Source organism: Pan troglodytes, chromosome 20, assembly GCF_028858775.2.
Source record: "Pan troglodytes isolate AG18354 chromosome 20, NHGRI_mPanTro3-v2.0_pri, whole genome shotgun sequence".
In the NCBI taxonomy this organism is placed as follows: Eukaryota; Metazoa; Chordata; class Mammalia; order Primates; family Hominidae; genus Pan; species Pan troglodytes.
Genome location: NC_072418.2, coordinates 31,890,003 through 31,905,335, shown reverse-complemented (window position 1 = coordinate 31,905,335; position 15,333 = coordinate 31,890,003). Strand labels below are relative to the sequence as shown.

The following is a 15,333-nucleotide window of genomic DNA, read 5'->3' as shown; positions in this document are numbered from 1 at the left end:
GATAGCCATATGGTTTTTGCTTTTTATTTTATTTATGTGGTTAATCACATTTATCAATTTGCATATGTTAAGCCAGCCATACATTTCAGGAATAAAGCTTACTTGATCATGGTGTATTAACTTTTTGCTATTCTGCTGGATTAGATTTGTTAGTATTTCATTGAGGATTTTTGTGTCTATGTTCATAATCGATATTGGTCTGAAGTTTTCTTTCTTCATTGGGTCTCTGCCAGATATTGGTATCAGGCTGATGCTGGCTTCACAGAAAAAGTCCATCCTCCTTGATTTTTTTTGAAATCATTTCAGTAGGATTGATGTCAGTTCTTCTTCCTATATCTGGTAGAATTCAGCTGTGAATCCACTTGATCCAGGGCTATTTTGTTTGGTATGTTATTTATTACTGATTTAATTTCAAAACTTGATATTAGTATATTTGGGATTTCTATTTCTTCCTGACTTAGTCTTGGGAAGTTGGGCATTTCCAGGGATTATCCATTTCTTTTAGATTTTCTAGTTTGTGTGCATAAAGGTGTTCATCACAGTCTTTGATGATGTTTTGCATCTCTTTTGGATCTGTTGTAATGTTACCTGTGTCATTTCTGATGGTGTATTGTGTTTATTTGAATCCCCTCTCTTTTTTTCTTAATCTAGCTTATAGTCTATCAATCTCATTTATCCTTTCAAACAACCAGCTTTTGGTTTTGTTGAGCCTTTGTATGGATTTTCTGGTCTCAAGGTGTTTTCAGATTTTCATTATTTCTTTTCTTCTGCTAGCTTTGGAGTTGTTTGTTCTTCTTTCCTAGTTCCTTTAAGTACAAAGTTAGCTTACTAATTTCAAATCTTTCTGACTTTTTGTTGAAGGCATTGAAGGCTACTTTCCTCTTAACACAGCTTTGGCTGTATATCAGAGATTTTGGAAAGTTGTGTCCCATTTTTACTAATTTCAAAGAATTTTATTTCTGCCTTAATTTCAGTGTCCACCCAGGAGTTACTTGAAGTAAGCTGTTTAATTTCCATGTATTTGTGTAGATTGGAGAGATCTTTTGGTTTCCATTTCTATTCTTATTGCACTGTGATTAGAGGTTATGCTTGGTATAATTTCAATTTCTTTAAAATTTATTGAAGCTTGCTTTATGACTGAGCATGTGGGAGAACTTAGAATACACTGCATGTGCAGATGAGAATAATTCTGTGGTTGTTGAGTGGAGTGTTCTGTGGATGTCTATGAAGTCCAATTTGTCAACTGTCAATCTTAATTCCAGAGATTCTTGGTTAGTTTTTTACTTATATGATCTGGCTAACACTGTCAATGGGGTGTTGAAGTCTCCACTATTATTGCGTGGTAGTCTAAGACTGTTCATAGGCCAAGAGGAAGTTGTTTTGTGAATCTGGGTGCTCCAATGTTGAATACATTTATTGTTATCATTGTGTAATGCCATTCACTGTCCTTCTCAATTTTTATTGATTTAAAGTCTATTTTATCTGACACAAGAATAGAAATCTGGCTCTTTTTTGTTTTCTGTTTGCAGGGTAGTTCTTACTCTACCATTTTACTTTGAGCCTGTAGGTGTTATTACATGTGAAATGGGTCTTTTGAAGACAACAGATAGTTAGATCTCATCTTTTTATTCAGGCTGCCACTCTATGTCTTTTAAATGGGGTGTTCAGCCCATGTATATTCAAATTTAGTCTTGAGGTGTGTGATTTTGATGCTGTGATGTTGTTGTTAGCTGGTTGTGGTGTAGACTTGATTGTGTAGTTGTTTTATAGTGCCTGTAGCTGTGCACTTAAGTGTGCTTTTGTGGTAGTAGGTATTGTTCTTTCTAATCTATGTTTAACACTTCTGTTAAGAACCCCTTGTAAGGCTAGTCTAGTTGAAATATATTCCCTCAACATTTGCTTGTCTGAGGAAGATCTTATTTCTCTGTCATTTATGAAGCTTAGCTTGTCAGGATATGAAATTCTTGGTTGGAATTTTTTTTTTTAAGTATACTGGAAATAGATCCTCAATCTCTTCTGGTTTACAAGGTTTCTTCTGATTGGTCTGATGCTAGCCTGATCGGGAATTGCCCCTGCCGCTTCCATCTAGCTGCTTTTACATTTTTGGCTTTTTGAGTTTGTTTTTGTTTTTTTTTCATTGAACTTGATGAATCTAATGACTATGTGCCTTGGAGATGGTCATCTTTTATAGTATGTGGTGGAACTTCTCTATATTTCTCGAATTTGCATGTCAACCTCTCTAGCAAGATTAGGGAAAATGTTCATGAACTATAACCTCAAACACATTTTCCAAGTTGCTTATTCTCTCTCCTCTCTCAGGAATGCCAGTGAGTCATAGATTTGGTCTCTATACATAATCCTATAGTTCTTGAAAACTTTGTTCATTTTTCTCAATTCTTCTCTATTTTTGTCTGACTGAGTTAATTTGAAGAACTGGTCTTCAAGCTCTGAGATTCTTTTCTCAGCATGATCAATTCCACTGTTAATACTTCCAACTGTATTATAAAATTCTTGTAGTTAATTTTTCACCTCAAGAAGTTCAGTTTGGGTCTCTTTTAAAAGAGCTATTTTGTCTTTTAGCTCTTTATCAATTTACTGAATTGCTTGTCTTCCTTGAACTGAGTTTCAACTTTTTCCTTGATCTCAAGGAGCTCTCTTGTTACCCAGATTCTGAATTCCATGTCTGTCACTTCAGACAATTGATTGGTTAAGAAGCATTGCTGGGGAGTTAGTGGGCTTGTCTGAGGTAAAAAGACAGTTTTTTTTTTCTTTTTAAACTGCCAGAGTTCTTGTGCTTATTCTTTCTCATCTAGGAGAGCCAGTATTACTTTAACTGTGGTCTAAGTTTAGTATAGTCAGTTTACTTCACTCCTGGAAAATTTCAGAGGGATAAGGCTGCATACAGAATGTTTGTTGTTGAATTCCTGATTTTGGTTTACAGAAGGTGATAATTAGTAAAGTTATTTTTGGTGTTGTCGTTTGGGCTATTTTGCATTATTTGGCACTTGAGAGCCATGGGCAGTAGAGAGGTTCTTACTCAGATGCATGGCTCCTTTGTGCATCATTGCATTTGCAGCTGTGTTCTTTAGTCTGTGCAGGAAAGATCAATATCCACAATTGCAAAGATATAGAACCAACCTAAGTGTTCACTTATCAATGAGTAGATAAAGAAAATGTGGTATGTGTATATATATATATATATACACACACACACACACACACACACATACACACATACATGTATATGCAAGTATATATGTATAAGACGGTATATATGTATATACGTGCATATACATATATGTATATGACTGTATATATATGTATATATGTATATACGTGCATATACATATGTGTGTGTGTGTGTGTATATATATATATAGAGAGAGAGAGCATGAAATACTACTCAGTCATAAAAAGAAACAAAATAATGTCTTTTGCAGCAACTTAGATGGAGCTGGAGGCCATTATTCCAAATGAAGTAACTCAGGAATGAAAAACCAAATATCATATATTCTCACATATAAGTGGGAGTTAAGCTATGAGGATGCAAAGGCATAGAGTGATATAATGAAATTTGGGGACTTGGTGGGGAATGTTGACAGGGAGGTGATGGATAAAAGACTACATATTGGATACACTGCTCAGGTGACATGTGCACTAAAATTTCAAAAATTACCACTAAAGAACTTACCTATGTAATCAAAAACTACCTGTACCCTAAAACCCATTGAAATAAACAAATGTGGTACATATTCATCAGGAAATACTACACAGCCGTAAAAAATGAAATAATGTCATTTGCAGCAATATGGATGAAGCTGGAGGCTAGTATCTTAAGCAAATTGACACAGAAAAAAAAATCAAACATTGCATGTTCTCATTTATAAGTGGGAGCCAAATCTTAGATACAGATGGACATAAAGATGGGAACAACACAGCCTGTAGAATCCAAAAGGAGGGAGGGAGGAATGAGGACAAGACCTGAATTCCTATTGGGTACTACGTTCACTGTCTGGATGATCGGATCAATAGAAGTCAAACCCTTAGCATCATACAGTTTACCCTTGTAGCAAACCTGCACATGTACCCACTGAATCTAAAATAAAAATAGAAATTTATATATTTATACTATTTATAAATATATGCATTTATATGCATATAAATATATAAATTTTATATAAATCTATATAAAATATTTCTTATACATAAAAGTGAATATTAACATTTATATGAGAAATATATTAATATATTCATATATTTCTCATATTTGTATATTAGAAATATATGAATATATTAATATATTTCTCATATTTGTATATTAGAAATATATTAATATTACTATTACATTATATTAATAATAATCATATTAATATTTCTCATAAAATTTTATATATAAAATATTTTTTCAATATCTCAAAATAACTTAAACAAAAGAATTCCATAAAGTGAAATATAAAATGATCTTTGTCACAATCCATCACTGTTTCCAGTGATGGATTCACCCCTAAGTGAATAATATTCACCCCTAAGTGAATATTATTGACCATTCAAAGTTTGGTGTGAAGGTTTGTGGATTTTTATAATGTTTATATTTCTTTAACTTTACAATTTTTAGTCAAATGACAATATCTTCTGGGCCCTTTTACAACTTAATGCATATAAATCTTATTTAAATGGCTGTTTTATAACATGTTATGAATAAGGCATGCGTTATTTAATTTAATGCTGCAAAGAATGTTTAGGTGTTCTTAAGGTAATATTGTTTCAAAGGACACAAAAATATCTGAATTATTTTTCAAACCAATTATTTTTAAACCAATTATTTCTCTATAAAATTAATTTAAAGGAGCTGTAGGTACAAAAAGGTAAAAAAAAGAGACAGAGAAAAGTAACTTCATTATTAGATGAGGCTTTGACTCAGGTTTGAATAAACTAGAGATCTGGTCTGAATTCTTTGGAAATCTCCTTTTTCTTGTGATAGTAGACTGAAGGAGTCCTGAGTCAAAGCTCCTTTATCTTGTTTCTCCTCCCTTCCCCAAGCATGATTCTTGAATATAATCGACCTCATGTCTGCACCTCCAACAGTGCCATAGGGGAAAAATTGTAAGACACAGAGTGTGAGGGTGAGAACAAGACTAACTCTCCAAGCCTCTTTGGTGGTGTTAATGCATAGAGAAAAGGAATAAAAACAATGAAACAAAGAGAAAAAGGAAAAAAGGAAGAGAGAGAGGAGGAGGAGGAGAGGGGAAAACCTGACTCAGGTGTAATTGGAGTACTTTAAAATATTAATCTCTAGAAATAATTCCTTTATTCTGTCCTGAAATCTAACCAATCACATTAACTTTCAAGGTGGCAAAAATCAAAGACATGAGAAAAGAAAGGAGCATGGAGAATTCCCCTCTCCTTGAGGCTAGGTTACCATTCCAATAATTTTTAAATCCATCCCTTTCTCTCCCAACCCATAGGCTCTCCTACAAGCCAACATCATTCCTACAGCAACATCTCAAACTTTCTTTTCTCCATATTTAGTTTTTGAGAACCCATTCCTCAGCAGTGGTCTGAGGGGACTTATCCAAAATATCCTTTATGAAAATCTTTTGATAGCTTTCCATTCCCTATAGCAAAAATTTCAGCATAGACAAATCAATCAAATGATACAGCACATTAAAAGAATGAAAGATAAAAACCACATGGTTATCTCAATAGACACAGAAAAAAACATTTGAAAATATCTAACACTCCTGGCAAATTAGAAATAGAAGAAAATTTCCTCAATATAGTAGAGGCCATCTATGAGAAACTCACAGTTAACATAATAATCAGGGAAAACTAAAACTTTTCCTCTAAGGTCAGGAACAAGACAAGAATGCCCGCTGTCACCACTTCTTTTCAGCATGGTACTGGAAGTAGTAACGAGAGCAATTAGGCAAGAGGAAAAAAAAAAAAGAAAGAAACAAAAGACATCCATATCAGAGGACAAGCAGTAAAATTATCCCTGCAAATAGCAAGATCCTATACATAGAAAACCCTACAAATTCCCCCCAAAAATGTTAGAACTAATGAATAAATTCAGTAGTTTTAGGTACAAAATCAACACAAAAATCAGTTGCACTTCTTTACATCATAATGACCTACCTGAAAAGCAGTCAAGAAAACTATCCAATTTAAATAGTATTAAAAAAAACACTTAGGAAGATATTTAACCAAGGGTTTGAAGGATCTAGACACTCAACACTATAAAATATTGATGAAATAAATTGAAGACAAAAATAAAAGAAAATATGTATCACATTCATGATTAATATTGTTAAAATTGCCATACTACCTACAGCAACCTACAAATTCAATATAATTCCTATCAAAATTCCAATGACCTTTTTTTGAATAAATAAATATAATTCTAAAATATGTGTGGAAACACAAAAAGCTCTAAACAGCCAAAGCACTCTTGAGAGAGAACAAAGTTGGAAGCAACACTCTTCCTGTTTTTAGATTATATTATTAAGCTATATTTATCAAACCAGCATGATACTGACATAAGAAAAGACATAGCAATCAATCAAACAGAATAAAGAGCCCATAAATAAACCCACACATTTAAGGTCAATTTATTTTAGACAAAGTTGCCTAGGAGACACAATGGAAAAAGGATAGTCTCTTCAATAAACGATGTTTGGAAAACTGGATATTCACATGCAAGAATAAAAAAAGAGAAGAAGAAATAAAAGGAAAAAAAAGGAAGGTAGGAGGAAGAAAAAGAAATTAGACTATTTTACGCCATATACAAAAATCAATTTGAAATGAATTAAAGGTTTAGGTGTAGGATCTGAAACTGTAAAACTCCTAGAAGAAAACAGGGAAAGGCTCCTTGACATTTCTCTTGGCAAAGATTTTTTGTACATACCACAAAGCACGGGCAAAAAAATAAAAAATAGACAAATGGTATGATATCAAACTAAAAAGCTTCTGCACAGCAAAGGACGCCATCAACAAGATGAAAAAGTAACCCACAGAATAGGAGAAATATTTACAAACCATAATCTAATGAGAGGTTAGTATTCAAAATATATATGGTACTCAACCTAATATCAAACAAACAAACAAACAAAAACACCCAAATAAAAACAGGTATATCTTTCGAATAGGCATTTTTTTCAAGAAAATTAAAAAATCAGTAACAGGTATAAATACACAAAGGTGCTTGACATCACTATCAGGGAAATTCAAATCAAAACCACAGTGAGATACCATCTCACTTCCGTTACAATGGCTATTACTAAAAATAGTCACCAACACCTCACAAGAGAGAACAACTGTTGCAGAGCGTGTAGAGAAAGGGAAGTCCTTGTACACTGTTGGTGGGAATGTAAACTGGTGCAGACATATGAACTAACATACAGAGGTTCCTCAAAAAGTTAAAAATACAACTCACTTCTGAGTATGTGTCTGAAGGAAAGGAAATCGGTATCTTAAAGAGATAATCTGCACTTTATGTTTATTACGGCATTATTTAAACTAGCCAAGACACAGAAACAACCTATCAGTCCACAGAGGGATGACTGGATACAGAAAATGCGGGATATATATTTAATGAAATATACTCAGCCAGAGGAAGGCAGAAACCGCCACCTGTGACCTTGTGTCTGACCTGGAGGACGTCATGCTAAGAAAAATGATCCCGACAGAGAAAGGCAAACCCAGGATGGTGTCACTTAACTGTGGACTCCAGGGAGCGCGCCCCACGCTCCGCCGCCGGCGCCGCCCACTCGCGAGTCGGGGAGGGTTCGGGAAGCGCCCCATCTGCCCCACCCTCCGGCTCCTACGTTCGTGCGCCCAGCGCGTGTCGCCCCACAGCTGTTCGGCGCCCACCAGTACTGGGGAGGCAGAGGCCGGGCCGCAGCCCCGCGCGTGGGCGCCATCTCTCAGCAGCCGCAGCTAGGCCGAGCCGGGCGCCACGCGAGGCAGCGCGGAGGAGGCCCCCACGGCGGCTGGCCGAGGACACGGAGCCGGCCTCTGCCTGCCAGAGAAGAGGCTGCTCGCGCGCGCCCGGGACCACCCGCCGCCCCATGGCTGCGCGAGGAATGAGCAGGCGCCGACCCCGGGCTCTCGGAGCAAGGGTCTCTGCTCGGCTCCTTCCCACGCTGCGGAGCGCGGGGCTCGGCCGGGCGCGGCGGGGTCGGTGGCAACTCGCTCGGGAGCAGGCACCTGGTGAACTGACCAGCCGCAGGGGCCGCCGCGCCTCCCCTGCCTGCACGCCCAGCTTCTCGGGGGCCGCGGAGGAGGAGGAAGGTGCGTCCGGACAGGCGAGTGCGGCGGCGACAGCGACAGCGGCTGGCCGGGCTCAGGTACGTTGGAAGTGACTGCCCGGAGGCAGCCTCGGAGCTCTGCCCGTCCCGGGAGCCTGCCTGGCAGCGTCGGGAAGCGCGGGCGGCTGGTCCCTTCTTGCTCCTTCTCCCAGCGCCTCTGCCTTGGCCTCCGGGAGGCCGGAAACCTTCCTGCCTGTTTTCAGATTTCGGTGGAGACCCTTATTTTTTCCACCACTAAGGTTAAGAGATTCTGGAATGGAAGGACCAGAGATGGTGAACCTTCTGCAATTCTCAGAGTTAGCCAGACTCCCTTTTGGGGCAGAAGACCACCCTTGAGCACCTCCCCAAGGGGCAGCTCCTTTGCAGTGTGACTTCTCTGATCTACCCCTAAGAATGAAGAGTCTTCTGATAACCCGATAGGGCCCTGAAAGTCAAAGGGCAAACGAGATCTCGCAGGACATAAGCTTGTGATCGTTTAAGCGGGGGGGGGGGCGGGTCACTCACGTTTCTGAATGGAATTGGAGGAGCGTCAAAGAGGTGCCTGTGAAGAAGCGCAGCAGTCCTTCAAGTGGAGCAAAATTGAGTTTTCCCATTTTTGCCAAGATTTTGAAGACAGTTCAATGTATCGTGCATTTGCTGTAAGCTTCAAGAGCATAAACGATGACTACCCCAGCCCTGCTGCCCTCTCCAGACGTGGGATCCCGCCTCTGAACCTGGGGCCGCCCTCCCCACATCACAGCGCTACCTTGAGACTTTCTGAGAAGACACTTATTTTTAATGCCTTCATCACCCTGTGTTTGGGGGCATTCTTTTTTCTTCTAGGCTTCTCAAAACACAAACGCTTTGATCTGGGTTTAGACGATGTGTTAATTCTTCATGTAGTAGCTGGCAAAGGGGCTAAAAACCCTGAAGTCTTCCTGATCTATGCACCCAATTAACATACACACAGAGAAGAAGAAGAAGAACCTCTGAGAAATAAAGTTCGAGCTGATCATGACAAGTCCCTGGAAGAGACAAAAGAAAAATTGAGAAAGTCAAGCAGCCTGGGTGCTGTGGCTCACACCTGTAATCCCAACACTTTGGGAGGCCAAGTCAGGAGGATGGCTTTCATCTAGGAGTTTGAGACCAGCCTGGGCAACATGATGAGACCTTGTCTCCACAAAAAATCAACAACCAGCCAGGCCTGGTAGTGCCCTTTTGTAATCCCAGCTATTCTGGAGTCTAAGGTGGGAGGATTGCTTGAGCCTGGGAGGTGGAGGCTGCAGTGAGCCCTGATGGCACTGCAACACTCAGCCTGGGTGACAGAGTGAGACCACATCTCAAAAAAAGGAAAGAAAAGAAAAGTCAAGCAAGGAAATCCAAGCAGAAATTCAGATAGAGAAAAATAGGGTCCGAGAAATGAAGACAGAGAACAAGCCACTGCCACCAGTCCTTATTCCAAACTTTGTAGGCATGAATGGTGGAGACCCGGAAGACAACATAAAAAAGAAAAGGGAAAAAAATTAAAGCATGAAACATGCCTAGGATAATTATAGGACATACAGTTGGGGGCATAATGAACTCAGACCTATTAAAAGGAAAGGATGTGCCACTAACATTTGAAAATTCACAAATGGGTGCTACCATTGTAGATGCTTTGGATACCCTTTATATCTTGGGACTTCATGCTGAATTCCTAGATGTGCAAAGATTGTTTAAAGACAACCTTGAGGTCAGTGTGAATTCAGAGATGTTTGTGTTTGACGTCAACATTCAGTTTATTGAAGGCCTACTTGCAGCATATCACCTTTCAGGAAAGGAGATATTCAAGATTAAAGCTGTGCAACTGGCTAAGAAATTCCTTCCTGCCTTTCACACATGTACTGGGATTCCCTGGACAATGGTACATTTGCAGAGTGGAGTAGGGTGCAACTGAAGCTAGGGTCCTGCATGTAGCAGCATTCTGGCTGAATCTGGTACACTGCACATGGAGTTCATCCACCTCAGCTACTTGACAGAAGACCTGGTTTACTACAACAAGGTCATGTACATGCGGAAACTGCTTCAGAAAATGGATTGTCCAAACGGTCTTTATCCAAATTGAACCCAAGAACAGGGCGCTGGGGTCGGTATCACACATCATTTGGTGATCGGGAGACAGTTTTTATGAATACTTACTGAGAGCATGGTTGATGTCAGATAAAACAGACCATGACTGGAGAAAGATGTGTGGTGATGCTCTTGAGGCTGTAAAAAAACAAGAACTCCCATGGTTGTCTTAATCTTTAGTAAAGAATGGATCAGTGGGCACTTGGAAAACAAGATGGGGCATCTGGCCTGCTTTGCTGGGGTAATGTTTGCACTAGGAGAAGATGGTTCCAGAACAGATAAGTCTGTCATTATTTAGAGCTGGGGTGGAAATTGCATATACATGTCATGAGTCATATGACAGACTGCATTAAAGCTAGGTCCTGAGTCAGTCAAGTTTGATGGTGCAGTGGAGGTTGTGGCTGTCAGGCTGAAAAGTATTATATACTGTGTCCAGAAGTAATTGAAACCGTTGGTACCTATGGTGATTCTCTCACAATCCAAAATACAGGCAGTGGGGCAGGGAACAGCACTGGCCATTGAAAAGTATTGCTGAGTCAGTGGTGGATTTTCTGGAGTCAAAGATGTACATTTCTCTACTCCTACACATGGTGATGTAGAGCAGGGTGTCTTTCTTGCTGAAACACTTAAAATATTTGTATGTGCTGTTCTCCAGTGGTGACCTTTTACCTTTAGACTACTAGGTGTTTAATACAGAGGCTCACCCTCTGCCTGTGTTACATTTAGCCAACACCACACTTTCAGGTAATTCTGCTGTTGGATAAAAGCAGTTCCGAGGACCAGGACCAGTCTCACCTGTTTTGTTTTATGTGGACCACTATAGAACGTAGTCTGAAAACCTAGACCTCTAAGTCAACATGATAGTGGTCATATAAGAATGATGTGTGTTACAGCAAAGATCGCAATTACTTTTGCACCACCGAGTACTCTATAAACCATATATATTTTAAATATATGTATATATATATATAACTATATAAAACTCTCTGTATATAACTCTATGTATATAGAGTTACATAGAGAGTTTTATATTTAGAGAGAGTTACATATATTTATACACACACACACACACACACACACACACACATATATTTATATGGTTTGTAGAGCTCTGAAGTCTGGAGGCTAGACTTCCTAAGAGAAAGCCAAGAATATAGAGCACGTTGCAGGAGTTAAGGATGGCCTTTGGAACCTATTATATATTCCTACAGTGGAGCAACTGTCAAATATTCCACATTGTCTCATTTTTCTCCATTTTAGTAATGTAATGAACTAAGATAAAGAAAAAAGATAGTATAACTGCATCAGTGACAAGAAGACTCAAAAAACAAACAGAAGTGCCAATCCATGTCTGAATTTTCAAGTTCCCTATTGGATGACCAGACTGGCAACCATTTCAAATCCTATTTAATCGGTTTAAATAAAATCTATTTCATTTAAATTTCATGGTTAAGTTTAGTTTCCTCTAGGGGCATGATCTCACAAAAAATACTCTTTTAAGTCTTTGTCTTCATATGAAATCATTAAAACTGCTATTTGTCATAACCACTACCTATAAGCCTGAGTTTGAGACTTAATTCATGTGGTTCAGTCAGTGGTGGTAGCATGACAAAAAGTGTGGGAAAATGCCAGTTTGCTGCCTTGAAACCTGTTCTAAAAGAAATTCTTGGTTTTGCTGGTAGGAGATTATTTTTCTGAACTAATAAATCTACCGAGCAAGTTTTATCCACTTAAATCTCATAATAACGTTAGGAGAGTCATCCAACTCACAACTTTATTTATGTGACTTGGCAAAATTCACGATACTATTATGTAGCTCTGAATTTGTCTTGATAAGCTAAATTACTTTTACAACTCATTAAAGCAAAAACAAAACACAGTGCAACTTTCTTAAATATTCTATCTGGGATGATATCCTTTATTATCTTATCAGGTGAGTGTGCCATTCACAAATATTTTATGTTTTTAAAATTTTTTCTATTATCTTTATAGAAATCAAAATAATTAGAATAGCTTCAAAATCGTTTTCAGTGATAAAAGTGTTGAAGTAAGTATCTCAGGGATTTTCTCTTACCATCAGTAGGTTTTGCATTGTTATTTCTTTTTAAAGAAATTACTAATTCTTTATATTTTGGCAAAAAAAATTTATCAGTAACTATGGTGTAAGATAAATATCTAATGCTCACGCATTTTCTGTCACATAAACTGAAGGGACTTTTTATTGTTTAATTTAGACATCGTCCATTGACATTAATAAAATTGGAAACAGTATAACTAGTATGATATTTACTCTGAATTTAAAGATTTTGTCTCATTAAACAAAGTTTAATGAGACAAAAAAGTTCATACAAGAAATCCAACTTGGAATTCTGAAGGCTTATTTCCTTATTTGATAACATTTCTTTTCAACTTAGCTTTTAGATTTAAGTTGGGAAAAGATTTAATGAATGAATACAATTAAATATTTTCCAAGGTTGATCATCTCAGACCACAAATTATTAAACAGTTCTCACAGCCCAGCCAATGATGCATAAATGACAGCCACTACAAAAGTTTTCAGTAAACATAGAAAATAAGGATGTAGAGCCAGTTACAATAAAGTCTTTAAGAGAGTCAAATTTTAGGACATATTTTGAGATTGTAATTTTTTTACTACTTAAACCTTTAAATTGTTTAAATGATAAAGGTAGATGACCATAACTTTAGAAGAGAAAAGGGAAAGTACTTGGTTCTCAAAAAAGCCTTGCTAAAAATAGCACAAGCCCACTTACGAATCACTAAAAAAAAAAAAGGCAAGAAAGTTTAATTGGCAAAGACCCAGAGAAGCTGTGCAAATGGCAATGAAGTCTCCAAACTCTTAATTTGTTTATAAGAATGCAGAGTAAAGAGGCCTTCTTGGTTTCCCAGGAAATTCTCAAGAGATGAGGAGATACAACCTGTATCTCCAACGGCTCTCTTTGTATTACTCAGACGACTGGAGTTAAGAGAAGGTAGAGAAGTATTCAAGCAGAGTCAGTTCATAAGCGAAGAATTTGAGAGGGTTTTCTACACCTCTCCCTAGGCTCCCTACCTTCTGTGGAATGACAAGACTGGACCTACAACAGTACTTTTTTTTTTTTTTTTTTTTTTTTTTTTTTTTGAGACAGAGTTTCGCTCTGTCACCCAGGCTAGAGTGCAGTGGCGCAATCTTGGCTCACTGCAACCTCCGCCTCCCGGGTTCAAGCAGTTCTTCTGCTTCAGCCTCCTGAGTACCTGGGATTACAGGTGCATGCCGCCATGCCTGGCTAATATTTGTATTTTTAGTATACAGAATGTTTCACCATGTTGGTCAGGCTGGTCGTGATCTCCTGACTTTGTGATCCGCCTACCTCGGCCTCCCAGAATGCTGGGATTACGGGCATGAGCCACTGCGCCCGGCCCTCCATTTTTTTTTTTTTTCCTTCTCTGAATACCAAAGACAATTCAGGCCAGCTGCAAATGACTTGCCAGTGTTATGTTTTATTTTTGTTACAGATTTTTAACCCGTTTTCCATTTAGGAAAAAATAAAGTGCATCTTGCTGCCAGCACAGTATTCTTGGGGCAAACAGAAAATGGGTAAATTTCCTCCAAGATCAATTTTTATCTTATATTCTGCTTAGTACCCATACTTTCTTCTCTTTTTTACAGCTTTTTGCATTTTGTAGACCTTATTACTCTGGTAAAATACTGCATTTATCAGACCTTCCGCAAATAGCCCAGAAATGCTCCTCAAAAAGTTGACACCTCACATTGTGACTTTGGCACAAATATGCAGAATAGATGGATTGGTTCGTGCATAACAGGAAAAAAAATAGGAATATTAAACACCCCTCTACCTTCTACATTTATTTATCTTTATTTTAAAATAAAACTTTTTGGGTTAAGCCAGTTTTTTTTTTTTTTTTGAGATGGAGTCTCGCTCTGCAGTTTTTTTTTTAATTCAACTTGTATTAAGTTGTCAAAACCAAGAGAATGAGACCCTACCTGAAAAGAAGTCTCAGCACAGAGAAACAAGTCCCCCATCAGGTGGTTCTTACCTTCCGGTGGACTGTGTGTTTTATTTCTAACACGACTTATTCCCAGGTTCAAGCAGATGATTATATATAAAAGTCCAACCTGGGTATTGAAAGAATGCATTCTTTTTGTGGAGTATTGACTCTGATTCTCTATGATGTCATCTTGTGAACCCAGGGCTTTACTTAGTAGATTTTAACCAAGGAGTTTGAAATCTTGATTATCATCCTCTCATCTGCTCCATTCTCTGTCAAAGTCTTTGTCAAAACTCCAAGTTTGTTGATAAAAGATTGTGCTTTCAGTTCTCATTATAATGCAGTTTCTCCTTAAGCCCGTATTTCTTTGAGTACATGAGTAAATGAGAGAATGAGTGAACAAACATTTATGAAGTATGTAATATGTGCCAAGCACTGTGCCTGGCACCTTGAAGCATTAGAAAGTTTTATGTGATTCCAGTGGCACTTTCTGTATGAGAGCAGTGTATAAAATTTTACATGTTTTTCAATATGAATCATGTTACAGCATTTTAAATTTTATATTTCATATAAAGAGAAAAGGTTTATAATTCATTTTAAATCATGTGTACTATGTAGTACTAACTATAATTGTAGTTAAAATTAAAGTCTTGAAAAATGTCAAAGAAATGCTTGATTTTTGATGCAACTTTGACTAAAATATTTACTTTAGAAATAAAAACATTTTTAGTTTGCTATATCACTTCAATTATATTATTAAAATCAATGTTTAATAGAAGTGCTGCTTAGTTTAAATTCAAAAAGCTTTTGTCACATCATTTTTGGGTAAAACTTGAAGTTGTAAATTGTCTTTGGTAGGGATCCTACTAACAGTCCCATGCTGTTAAATATAAAGAAAAACATAATAAAATATTTCTAGGTTTCAAAAAGC

General features: G+C 37.6%; 1 pseudogene; it reads left to right on the top strand.

The window, feature by feature from the left end:
- Positions 1 to 8,966: 8,966 nt before the first annotated feature.
- LOC101056745 (mannosyl-oligosaccharide 1,2-alpha-mannosidase IB-like) lies at positions 8,967 to 13,526 on the top strand (annotated as a pseudogene).
- Positions 13,527 to 15,333: the final 1,807 nt, after the last annotated feature.